The sequence below is a fragment of the Dasypus novemcinctus genome, chromosome 20 (assembly GCF_030445035.2).
Source record: "Dasypus novemcinctus isolate mDasNov1 chromosome 20, mDasNov1.1.hap2, whole genome shotgun sequence".
Classification (NCBI taxonomy): Eukaryota; Metazoa; Chordata; class Mammalia; order Cingulata; family Dasypodidae; genus Dasypus; species Dasypus novemcinctus.
This window is the reverse complement of record NC_080692.1, coordinates 40,164,000-40,177,586: the sequence shown is the minus strand read 5'-3', so window position 1 is coordinate 40,177,586 and position 13,587 is coordinate 40,164,000. Positions and strand designations below refer to the sequence as shown.

General features: G+C 33.4%; 1 protein-coding gene across 3 annotated transcripts in view; it reads right to left on the bottom strand.

Annotated features, from left to right (window-relative positions):
• PIK3C2G (phosphatidylinositol-4-phosphate 3-kinase catalytic subunit type 2 gamma) overlaps positions 1-13,587 on the bottom strand; it is a 646,925-nt gene that overhangs the window by 375,502 nt on the left and 257,836 nt on the right. The window contains exon 1 of one of the 3 annotated variants that reach the window (XM_071210197.1): positions 13,458-13,585. The exons of 1 other annotated variant lie outside the window; for it this stretch is intronic. The gene's annotated coding sequence lies outside the window, so the exon portion shown is untranslated. Of the gene's footprint in view, positions 1-12,420; positions 12,524-13,457; positions 13,586-13,587 lie in introns of those variants that run through there. One more of the 3 variants, XM_071210198.1, reaches the window with a different exon arrangement.

Genomic DNA, 13,587 nt, shown 5'->3' with positions numbered 1-13,587 from the left:
TCTCACGGCCGTTCCCTAAGTAAATTTAAGTTTACACATGAATTAAGTTTTCAAAACATCACTAATATGAAGAGATAGCTACTCTGTGATATCCAGTATCAACATAATTGTTAGCACAAGATATTCTCAAGAAGTCTATTTCACCTGAATCTTTGACAGTTATTGATATGATGAATTTGATTTGAATATGGTTTAGAAAGAAAATCTATGTTTATTTTTTAAAGTCAAATGAAGGAAGAATCAATAATAATGTGAATACATCCATAACTTTAATGCTTCCAAGAACATACCTACCAGTACACGCAATGAGACCATGGCACATTTCTTTTAAAAATATGACTAATATTTATAATATGCATATTTCATTTTTTCTATTTAAAAGTATACATCTGGAAGGTATACATCATATGATTCACTGCATAGGAGAGATAACAATTGCAATGCATTTAAAATCAATATAGCATAAGAGTTAAGTGAGTCATTATGTAAAGGTTGAATGAAAAAACAGAGTGAAAGAGGAAATCAGAAAACCTTTTAAAAACCTAGAAAAACTTATAAATTATAAATTACAAGAATAAAAGCTGAATGGAAAGGCTGTGAACTTACTGGATAAATTCAGTTCTATAGTCTCAGGGGGTTAAAAATAGAGGTTTTTAAGTCCATCAGATTCTATAGAATGGCTTTTGGCTGGCAGTATGCCTCAAAAATTAGCCAGAAAAAGAAAATTAAGGATATCTACTCATGGTCTAACATTGTCAGTGACAAACACTGACAACCATTCTTTTACCTGGATGAAATTTTCACCATATATTAGTCAAAGTAGATCAAACAGAAATAGAAGGAGAAGGAAGAGGAAGAGAAGGAGGAGTTGGAGGAAAAGGAGGGAAAAGCAATTACTGGTTGGCCCTTGCTTTATTACCTGAAGTAGAAGGAAGGAGAATGAATCTCCTAGGTTGAAAAATGGTAAGGAGATGATTACTCATTTCACGACCATTGTGTTACTGGGAGATCTAGGGTCTGATTTCTTCCCATCACCCAACAATGAACATCTGCTGTCCTACTGCATTGGAAAACCTTTCAGTAGCAACAGGGCCACTCTACCACCTCCCTTCTAAGATTAAACTTTGCATTGATGCAAAATGTCCAAAGCCTACCCTGGCTAACCATTGTAATAATGCATCTAAGAATGGGAGATAAGCATCTGGGGTCAGAAATAAGAAAGTGCACCGCTTCTGGCAACATAAGTATACATTGGTCAGAACTATCTAGAAATATGTTTACCTTCTCAAAGCAGTCAACCATACAACAAAAGCAAGATAGATGAGGCCCAGAATTTAGAGAAATTGCTACTGCTAGTGACCAATAATTAGACATAAGTCTGCTCACAATACCATGCCTCTAGTTGAAAATCTGGCAGAAGTGTTTCAACCATACCATATAAACAATGAGAGGAGCCAAAATGGCCACAGACACTATTTATGAGTAATCAGGGAATGAGCTCTCATTCCCAAAGAACGAGTAACTGGAATACAATCAACATGGGAGGTGTGAAAATACTCTGCAAGAAAAAAATGTGTTTAACATCAAGACATAAAAGAACAAATTATCTTTGAATATATATCCTATAGGATACCTAAGTAAATGTTTTAAAAAATTAGCTATTTGTTCTCAATAAAATTAATACAGATAGTAGTCTACAAAAGAAAATATAAAAAGTAAAATAAAAATATTTTAACATTAAAATGAAGAAAATATAGAGGAAATTGGATGAGAAGGAGAGGTTAATAAAAATGGAGCTTAATGAGATACTGTGATATAAAGAAGCTAAAAATGCAGTCACATTTAAAATACTTACTGAAAACAGAATTGTCATAGCTGAAAACTAAATTTTCAAATAAAAATTGAGAGATTATGAACACGGAGAAAAAGAACAAATGATGAAAATGAGAGCTATTATTGTAACAGAAAATGATCTAATATTATATTTTTTTTTACTTTTTTAAAAAATTATTTATTACATTATTACATTAAAAAAAAATATGAGGTCCCATTCAACCCCACCGCCCCCGCCCCCCACTCCCCCCACAGCAACACTCTCTCCCATCATCATGACACATCCATTGCACCTGGTAAGTTCATCTCTGAGCATCATTGCACCCCATAGTCAATGGTCCACATCTTATTATATTATATTATTGAAATCCTAAACATAAATCTGAACAGAAGAAGGAAAAGAAGATACTAAGAAAGAAAATCTGAGCTGAAGAAAGTTCTGAATATACATTTCAAAAACTTCATACATATATATCACACATAAACACAACCAGGAAAAACTAAGGAAAAGATATATATTTCTGTGAATTTTTTAATTTAGAAAATAAAGCTTTTACCCATCTAAAGGAAAAGATTAGATTGCACTTTAAGCACTAACTGCCCTAAGGGGATGGAAAAATGTCTACAAAGGTTTGAGTACAAAGAAGTTTTATAATAAATATTCAGTTTGCATTTCATATGTGAGAGAAGCTAAAATATATTTAAATATATGTAAACACTCAGAAATCTATGTACTCTTCTAATGGAAACTGCACATTAGTTGACAAAATTTCAAAGATTTCAGGAATAGAGAATATGGAGTATGTATATAAAAATCAGGTAACATTAACTAAGTCTAAGGAATAATAATTTCAAAAATTTACCAGTATTAGTAAACTAGGTAAAATATCCTTTGGCCATTTCAACTAAAACTGAAAGGAATGCAGCATTTTATATCTTATAAGAGGAAAGGTGATAAAATATGTTTTTTTCCCACTGATGACAATAAGATTATGTATATTTGTTTGAATGTGTGTATATACAATTGTTTAGTATTAAAGACTTATTACTTGAAAAAAATAGCAAGTATTAATTTCCAAAATACTAGGGGAATCAAAATTTGACCTTTACTTTGTAATTGGCAGGAATACAGAAAACTAAAAGTATGTATTAAGACAGAAACAGTGGGAACCTCTTGTATTTTTTAATGTAACATTTTTTGTGATTTATGTATCTTGTAAAAAATACAATTTATTAAAAAAAAGACAGAAACAGAAAGAGGCAAGTAGGATATTATAGGGTCTGAAAAAGTTATAATAGAAATGAGCATTTATATTCCAAATAAAAGTGTGTGCATGTGTGTGTGTCTGCATGTGATGGGGAATTAATGGAAAATTCTAGGATTTTGTAACAACTCAGTTAATAGTAAATATTTTATTTTTTATATATTTTTCTGTTTTCACCTGTCAACTACTGAATAACATAATAAATAGTTCATCAATAAATTAAAGCAGAAAATATGATTACCTATAGAAAATATAATTTTGGATTCAATTTTATATCCTCTCATGATTTTTTAAAATAGTGAACTACAAATTAAAAAAAAAATTTAAATGATGAAAAAATAATTTGTCAACATTAACAGCCAAATTTTATTTAATAAGGAAAACACTAGAAGCTTTCTCCTTATATCAGAAAGAGGATAAATATTCCTTCTATCAAATTATTTTAGAAATTCTAGCCAATGTGATAAGATAAATGAGAATCTAACCTTTGGAAAGTAGATTATTATGTACAGATGATATAACTTGGGTCCTTGATCTATTCTGAGTTAATTTTTGTGTAAGGTGTGAAATAGGGGTTCTCTTTCTTTCTTTTGGATATGGCTATCCATATGTCCCAGCACAATTTGCTGAACAGACTGTTCTGGTTCAGCCTGAGGGCCTGACAGGCTTCTCAAAAGTCACTATTCTGTAGATGTAAGGGTCTATTTCTGAGTTCTTGATTCAGTTCCACTGGTCAATCTGTTTGTCTTCATTCCAGAATCACGCTGTTTTTTATCACTGTAGCTAAGTAATATGCTTTAAAGTCAAGAAGTTCTCTAACGTCTTTCTTTTTAAAGACATTTTTGGCTATTTGGGGCTACTTATGTTCCAAATAAATTTGATAAATGGCTTTTCTCTTTCTGGAAAAAAGGCTGTTGAGATTTTTATTGGGATTATGTTGAATCTGTAAATCATTTTGGGCAGAACTGACATCTTAATAATGTTGAATCTTCCCAGCAATTAACATGGAATGTCCTTCCATTTATTTACGTCTTCTTCCAATTCTTTTAGCAATGTATTGTGCTTTCCTGAATACAGGACTTTTTTGTCCTTGGTTAAGTTTAGTCTTAATATTTGATTCTTTTAGTCACTATTATAAGTGGAATTTTTTCTGATTTCCTCTTCAGATTGCACATCAGAATGTACAGAAATGCTATTGATTTTTGTGCATTACCCTGGTATCCTGCCATTTTGCTGAATTCATCTGCTATTTCTACTAGCTTTGTTGTAGATTTTTCAGGATTTTCTAGATAAAGGGTCATGTCATCAGTGAATAGTGAAAGTTTTCCTTCTTCCTTTCCTATTTCGGGACCATTTATTTCTTTGTCTAGCCTAATTGCTCTAGCTAGAACTTCTAGCTCAATACTGAGTAACAATAATGATAGTGGGAATCCTTGTCTTGTTTATGATCTCAGTGGGGAAGCTTTCAATCTTTCAATGATAACTGTTTTTCATATATGCACTTTACTATATTGAGAAAGCTTCCTTCTATTCCTATCTTTTAGAGTACATATTTTTTTATCAAAAAAAAAAAGGGTGCTGTATGTTGCCAACTGCTTTTTCAGCAACAAGAGGATCATGTGATTTTTCTTTATCAATGTGGTTTATTATACTAATTGATTTTTTTTGTGTGTTGAACTACCCTTGCCTATCTGGGATAAACCCACTTGATTGTGGATAATTCTTTTAATGTGGTTTGGATTCTGTTTACAAGTATTTTATTGAGGATTTTTTTTTCTCTATATTCATTAGAGATACTGGACTGTAATTTTCTTTTCTTGTATCATCATATCTGCTTTTGGTATTAAGGTGATGTTGGCTTCATAGAATGAGTTTGGTAGAATTTTTTCCTGTTCATTTTTTTGGAGGAGCTTGAGCAAGAGTGGTATTAGATGGTCTTTGAAAGATTTGTAGAATTCACCTGGAACTCCATCTGGTCCTGGGCTTTTCATCTTTGAGAGCTTTTTGGCGACTGTTTCAATCTCTTCACCTGTGATTTGTTTGTTGCGGTCTTCTATTTCTTCTAGGATCAGTATAGGTTGTTCATTGTGTTTCTAGGAATTTGTCCATCTCATCTACATTGTCTTGTTTTTGGCATACAGTTCTTCAAGGTATCTTCTTATGATCTCTGTTATTTCTTTGGGTTCAGTGGTAATATCCCCCCCGACCCCACTTCTGATTTTATTTATTTTTATCTTCTCTCTCTTTTTCTTTGTCAGTACAGCTAAGGGTTTATAGAGTTTGTTGATCTTCTCAAAGAACCCACTTTTGGTTTTATTAACTCTTTCTATTGCTCTTTGTTGTTGTTGTTCTTGATTTAATTTATTTCTGCTCTGATCTTTACTATTTCTTTCCTTTGGCTAGGTTTGTGATTAGTTTGCTGTTCTTTTTCTAGTTCCTCCAGGTGTGCAACTTGGAGCTTTAATTTTAGTTCTTTCCTCTTTTTAAATGTAAGCATTGAGGGACACAAATTTCCCTCTCATCACTGCCTTTGTGTATCCCTTAGATTTGGATATACAGTGTTTTTATTTTCTTTCACCTTGAAATATTTACTGATTTCTCTTGCAATTTCTTCTTTGGCCCACTGATTTAAGTGTGTTGTTCTATTTCCATATATTTTTTAATTTCCCCCTTTTCTGTCCATTTTTATTTCCAGCTTCATTCTGTTATGATTAGAGAAATGTCTTGTATAATTTCAGCCTTTTTAAATGTATTGAATCTTTCTGTTTTTTTAAAGATTTAAAAATTTTTTTTAAAGATACACAGATTGCACAAAATGTTACAATACAAAATATAAGAAGTTCCCATATAGCCCGCTCCTCCCACACTGATGACTTCTTTCATTAGTGTGGTATATTCATTGCATTTGATGAGTACATTTTGGAGCACTGCTACACAGCGTGGATTATAGTTCATGTTAATATATTGAATCTTGTTGTGACCAAATATTTGGTCTATCTTGGAGAAAGATCCATGAGCTCTTGAGAAGAATTTATTTCGTGCTGTTTTGGAGTGCAATGCTCTATAGATGTCTTTTAGCTCTAGTTCAGTTATCATGTTATTCATACTCTCTATTTATCCTCTGTCCAGATGTTCTATTCAACACTGAGAGTGGTGTATTGAAGTTTCCAACTATTTTGTTGAGACATCCATTTCTCCCTTCAGTTTTGCCAGTGTGTGCCTCATATATCTTAGGATACTATATCTAGTAAAAGATATTTCTTCTTGATGACTTGCCACTTTTATTAATAATTAATGACCTTATTCATCCCTTAAAACAGTTTTGCAGTTAAAATTTATGTTGTCCCATATTAGTATCGCTACTCCAGCTCTTACTTACTTCATCTATTTTGTCTTGTTGCTTTCTGTTGTCATATCATTCTACTGTCTATCTTTTTACCCTTTTATTTACCGGTCTTATTAATCTTTATTTCTGCATTCCTCTCCAAGTTTCTCACCCTTGTTTTTTTCTTTCAGGCTGTGTCACTCCTTTAGTATCTCTTGCATATTGTTCTTTTGGTAACATATTCTATCAATTTTTGTTTGTCTTTGAAGACTTTGAACTCATCCTCATTTTTTGAAGGACAGTTTTGCAGATACAGAATTCTTGGCTGGCAACACATAGAGAGGGCCAAAAATGGTCCTAGGAACCTGCTTTCAGGATCAGCAGACCAGGACAGCTCTACATAATTCCCAGAAGAGCAAGGGACAGAGAGACAAAGAACCCAAAACAACAAACACGAGTTATCAAAATCCCACAGTGGCTGGGGTATCTCCCATCCTCCACCCTGCGATATTAAGTCTGGATAAAAACCCTGGCTTACTGCAGCCAACTGAAAGGGGAACAGACGTTTCTCTCCCTGTCAACTGTTATAAAGAAAAAGAGAGGGAGAGTCAGGGGGCTTTTCTTCAGTGAATTTGGCCAGCAGAGCCCACTTTTAATCTCAGCTCCAGTCAGACCAAAACACAGGATATTGGAGATTGAAAGAAACACTTCTGTGGAAAGAAGCACAAAAACCTGCTGGTCAGTCTGGAAATTGCATGGAGAAAAACTGCTTTTAGGTCTCTCCGTATTTTTTTTAAACAAATCAAATTTACTGATACATATTAATAAAGCATACAACTCATCCATTGTGTACGCCCTCTTGGGAGTTGTATAGAACTGACCTTGTCTGCTGATCCTAAAAGCAGGTCCCTCAGACCACTTTTGGCCCTCTCTGTGTTGTTATTGTGAGAGAGTTGAGTCCTGCCTGCCTACTCTAATGCCATCTTTCAGGAACTCTCCAATTTGGTATTTTTAAGAGTGTTTTTGTTTCAGTCAAGAGTCTTGGTGACAAGTGGCAGAAATTAATGAAAAAAAAATACATGAACACAGAATTAAGCCATTCTTTCTCTCCCTTGGATATTCTCTAAATATGCGAGTGCCATTGTTTTCTAAAGCAAAATGGGTTTTTCCTCCATGTCCTTCCTGCAGAGCATATCACATCAGTTTAAAAATTGGGGGAAGTAATCTGATTGACCTGGTTTGAATCATATGCACGTCTCTTGGACAAATCACTGGAGTCAGCAGAGGGTGGAGAACTAAGATTAGCCCAAACTGGTGCATATGTCTGTCCCTGTGTCTTGTTACCAGAGAAGGACAGGCCAGGCATGCCTTCACTTTTTTCCAGCCACATTCATTAACAATTCCTGGAGTCTATTTAGAATATCACCTGGAATATGCTGACTATGAAGAAAAGACATTTAATAATCACAATTGCTACATTTATTGAGTACTAATTTAAAATGGGCCAGGCATTATTCTAAGAGTATTATACTTTTATATAATTCTCATGAAGAATTTAATCCTTATGACATTCCTACGAGTAGACATTATTATCTGCACTTTAGAAGAAATTGAGGCACAGAGAATCTAAGTATCTGCCCAAGTTCATGCAGCTGGGAGTCGAGATACAAACACAGGCAGTCCTATGATATCTCATTGTCACTGAGGATAACAATAATGAATACAAAAGACAGCAATTTATAAACACTATATTCCAGGCATAGCACTAAGTAAATAGAAAAAAATTCACATAAAAGATTGAAATGAGTCTCCTTTGAATACAGGGAAAGTGAGAGAGAGGTCCATCAAAAAACTCAAAACACCATAAATAATAGTAAAAGGTGAAAAATTTGTGAAAAGTATTTATTAAAATGATTGACAGCCTTATTGGACTTTTTCATAAAATAATAAAACATATAAACACCATAATAAAAAGAAATTTGAATGGAAAATTCACAAAAGAATAAATTTAAATAGGTAATTAAATCTGAGACTATTTTACTTCATTTTTTATCAAAGTTAAAATATCAGTGAATTACTTTCTTTAGCTTAGAGACTTGCTAAAATTAAGAAAAAAACCAATGCTAAATATTTCTAAAAAGCAACTTAAAGTGACAGTTTGATCTTTTGCTGATGAGTGTGCTCATTGTCATCATTCTTTTAGAGGACAATTTGGCTAAAATATAAAGTCTTTAAAATATTTTTTCTTTAAACCAGTAACTTATTATGCATGGATTATTTTAAGAAAACAATCTAGGATGTATGCAGATTTGTTTTTAAAGATGTTCACTGCAGTGTTCTTCACAGTAATATTACACCACTGGAAACATCCTTAAGTCCAAGGAATGGAAATATATTAAACATAGAGGACTGGAAGGTTGATTTAATTCACTTTCTTTACATTGTTTTCTTTTCATTTTAAATTTTGTTTTTCTAAGCCTTTAGTATGTTTATAATCAGAGAAAAGACAGCTATTATATTTTAAAGGGCCAACTCAACAACTGGCTTCTAATGCTTACAGCTTATAGTTTAAACTTTTGGCATGCTAGTATTAGAAGAAATTTTTGATTGGTGGTAAAATATATTTAAAGCATGGGGTAAGAAATTAATTATATAGCATTCTACTGTTGAATGGATTAACACATATTATGCTTTCAAATTATATATCAGGTAGATGTTTCTAGCCTTGTTCTTTATTTTGGACACTTTATAGTTTTATTATTTTGAGGAAATAGTTATGAATTTATACACTCATTACATTTGGCAATAGAAAATCTTTGGTAACTCTTAAGCAGAGGTATACAAATAATTAAAAATTACAAAAATATTTACTTGAAAAGCCATTGGTAATTGGTACAAATTAATGAAAAGTAATAGAAATAGTGAAAGGAACAATTTACTATACTGTATTGTTTCACCATCAGAAAAGATCAGATAGGGTATTCTTACAAAAAATAAGCATAACTTTGAGAAAAAGTGAAGATCTACTGAAAGCTTTTACTGAGAATATATATAGATATGTGTGTGTGTATATATATATGTGACTGTATGTTAGTACATTCAGAAAATCTTAAACCAGGAGTGGGTGTAAGAAATTATTTCATTTTAGTTCTGTAGATGTTTATAGAAAGAAAGTTTAAAGTTTTTAGACCTTGAAAATATTCAGGAAGCCAAGCATATCCAAGGAGGGGACCTATGTCCCAAGTGATCTGAGTACCAATCAAAGGAAAATATACATACCACTAATTCTTCTGGGTGAGTCTTTGCCCCTTAAAGACTGAACATATGGTCATGCATGTGTATATGCAAAGATATAGACAGAAACAGTTGCATGCATTCACTCACACACACACACACACACACACAGACCAAATTCATACCTAATCCAATGCTTATGGAATTATTTAAATATTTTGGGAGAGAGCATCATCTTGAAGACCCATTGAATGTTAATTCTCGAAAGGATGCTGAAAAAGGAAGTACACAGATACCCCATGCTTGCTTTAAGAAAGGTTGTTAGTACGGTAAGATAGAGGATAGAGAGTAGAGGACACTGATCTCAATCAGCTGAAGAAAATCAAATGTCTTGTCATGGTCCCAAATGACAGGGGCACTCTGTCTTTCTGAGCCAAGAAGACATCTTTCCATTCCATAGGGAGTTCAATCAAAGGGTAGAATGTTGATGAGGAAGTGTTCAGAAACAACAGATCTGCCCACTAGGTTAAATTTCCTGGTTTCTCTCCAAAATGTGGCTAGGTCAGAAGGAATCATAACTGTTCAAAGATGCAAAATAACCAGAAAGTAACTGGAATGGTACTTATGCAAAGGTATTACAAAAAAGAGGCAACCAACATAATGTGGGAAAAAAATCAGATGACAATGTATGACAATAATGCTTGGCAAAATTATCTTTCAAGAAGTAAACAAACTGAAAACATTGTCATAAAGTTGAGTTTATCACCAGAACACTATCATTAAAGAAACTTCTAAAGAACATACTTGGAGAAGAACAAAAATGATCCCAGATGGACCAGATGGAATATCTGAGATACAGGAAAGAATGGTTGAATACAAATTATAGTAAATACATGGATAAATCTAATTTGATATTAGCTGTACAAACAATAATAAGAATTTCAAATCTGAAAAGCAAAATAAATTATATATAATTAAATACTAGACCACCAGGCCATATAAGTTAGGGTAGGGCAATTCAAGTTTTAAAATGCCTAAAGTAACTGTTAGAGGTGACAGAAAAGTTTTAATAATAATGATGGTGATGGTAGCACAATATCATGAATGTAATTAACTTCACTAAATTGTGTACTTGAAAGGGTTAAAATGGTAAATATTATGTTGTATATATGTTAGAACAAAAATGTAAATGAACAAAGTTACTTGTATTGTCCAGGAGGAAGTACATTATAGATGACTTTGGGTTTTTCAAATATGCAGATTAAAATTTTAGGTGTAACCAGTAAGATAAAAGAGGGTGTATTTTTCTGGGAGCAGAAAGCGAAAGAGAAATGAGAAGAAAACAAACCTTAACAAAGTTAGAAGTAGCTTCAAAAGTGGAGGCAAAAACAGAAAATGGTACAAACATAAACATTCTATAAGACGGTATAAATGAATAAGAATGAATACATATATTCATCAGAAATACATAAATGTATATTATCTGAATATATCACATAAAATAAATAGATTATTGCATTGTACTAAAAAATTAAAAATAGCTATGTGGCATTTATTAGAGATATACCAGAATCACAAAAAGAAAAAAAATTACTTGAAATTAAAAGGATGAAAGAAGATATCCTGGACAATTAATTAGTAGCAACACCACCAAAAAAACTGGGGCAGTTACATTAAAAATGGGCAAAACAGACCTACCAGAAAAAAATCATGTCTGAAGGTGAAGAAGAGGACTTCATGAGGGTAAAAATTTAATTCACCAGGTAGGTGTCTCAGATCTAGATCTATATGTAATTAAAATAATTGCTTTAAAATGTATACAGCAACATTTTAGAGATCTACAAGGAGAAACAAATTCACCTTCATAATGCAAGACTTTAATAGAAACCTTATGTCATTTTTAGATCGAGCAGAAAAAGAGCTAACACTATCCAATAATTAGAAATTACACAGTGTTTTCGAATACATGTATTGCTTATGAAAATTGACCACATAGATGGCTACTTTTAATAAAGTCCAAGAAGTCACTACTCTCCACACTCTTCTCTTTGATCCCAATGAAGTTATGCTAAAAATCAGCAAAAAGAAGATGACTTATCCCTACACTCGAATGTTTTAAACTCAAAAGCATTTCTAAATAACTTAAAAAGAAGAAAAAATCACAATACAATTAGAACAATACTTAGAAATAAACTTGTTAATAAAAGAAATATTTTGGTATAAGAAGTTAAAAGATATATGCTACACTTATTCTGTATCTGAAAATAATTGTTGAACATATCCCAGCCCACCAAAAAACCACTATAATTAGTAACTTTAAATGGACACTCTGTAATATCATAAAAGGGCCATAGGTAAGAGCTGACAACAGTTAAAATATATTTACACCTATGTAATTATAACAATTTTTTTTCTGTGATTATGTGCACACAGTTTCATCCAGGTCATTATTTGCCAGAATCATCGAGTTAGAGATATTGCAAAACTTTTCCAGATAGGAAATGCCTATTTTATCACCTTTTCTTTCTATGCTCTGAGAGAATTAGATTCGGGTTTTTTTATTTTGCTTACTTGAAGAAGGCTTCCTCACCATCAAAACAGTGCCAGCTCTGACACAGGACGCATGAAATCACTGCCTGAGGACTCGCGCTGGCAGCAAAGGAGCTTGTTCATTCAGGGACTCAGTTAAGACTCATCTACTTAGTGTGACTCTTAAGCTGGATGAAGCGGTCTCATTTCTGCTCGCTCCAGTACGGTACTTACTATTTCCTGAGGCTCAGCGCACAAGCTCGCTTTCTACCTGCCCCCAGATAGCAGACAGACATGTATGGAGTCAGGGTAGCATGTCATGGAAAGAGCCATGGCGTTGGAATCAGAAAAGGCTGAGTCCAGCCGAAGCTCTTAATGACGTTATTAATGACGTAGGGGGCATATGTCCTTTAACCACTTTCTAAGTTACCTTATATACAGGGCTACATTAGGGAACCCATTTAAAAGTTCAGCCCTATGCACAAATTACATATCAACACTACTTTTAAAAAGTGGAGTTTATCTCCTTTCTATGTTCTGCCTCAAGGATCAAAAACATGCTTGCTTGCCAGCTGTAAGGGAGCACTGGGGGCACATTCTGGCTAATCACTGGCATTGAGGAGCCAGCTCAGGAGCCCAGCATGGAGGGCCACAGCAGAGAACAGCTGCTCCTCTCCAGCAGCGACAGGAAGTGCTGCCAATTTGGAGCCGAAATGTTAAGACTATCTACCTTCTGTTTAACAAAAAATTCCTTTTAGAGTTACCATGGGGATGCAGTCTGTAGAATGCCAGCTCTGCTTCAAGACACTGAAGAAAACGTGCTTAGAGAAAAATCTACCAGCAGACCTGACTCTGAAATCATCTGAAGACTCTATACGGGGTTTGGCAGAGACAGAGAGAGATTGGGAGGGGAGGGGAGAGAGAAAAAGAGAAAAAGAAAAGAAAAAGGGGAAAACAGAGGGAAAGGGAAAGGGAGAAGAAGAGGGAAGAGGAGAGGGAGAGAGAAGGGGAGAGGAAGAGAGAAGAGAGATTAAAGAGAGAGAAAGGCAGGGAGAATAGTTAGTTCTTCAGGAAAGATTTTCTGGTTGTAGACTCTGGAAAATATTTACAAACCAAATATCCTTATTTCAAAATATGCCACAAACGTAGACAGATGTTAACTCATACGCCATTTAACTTTCACAATATAATATATATTCTTACACTGGAACTGAAATCCTCTCCTTTTCATTTAGTTAAGTATAAGAAGTTCATTTGTTTCAAACTCTTACCTGAATCATATATCTTCCTGACATGAAACATGATCTCAGTTCTTTTCGAGAGTCAAATATGCTCATGCAAGCTAAGACATTTGTATTTCAAGGGAATATGATCTTTCCATTGGAAGCTCTATTCCTGTTA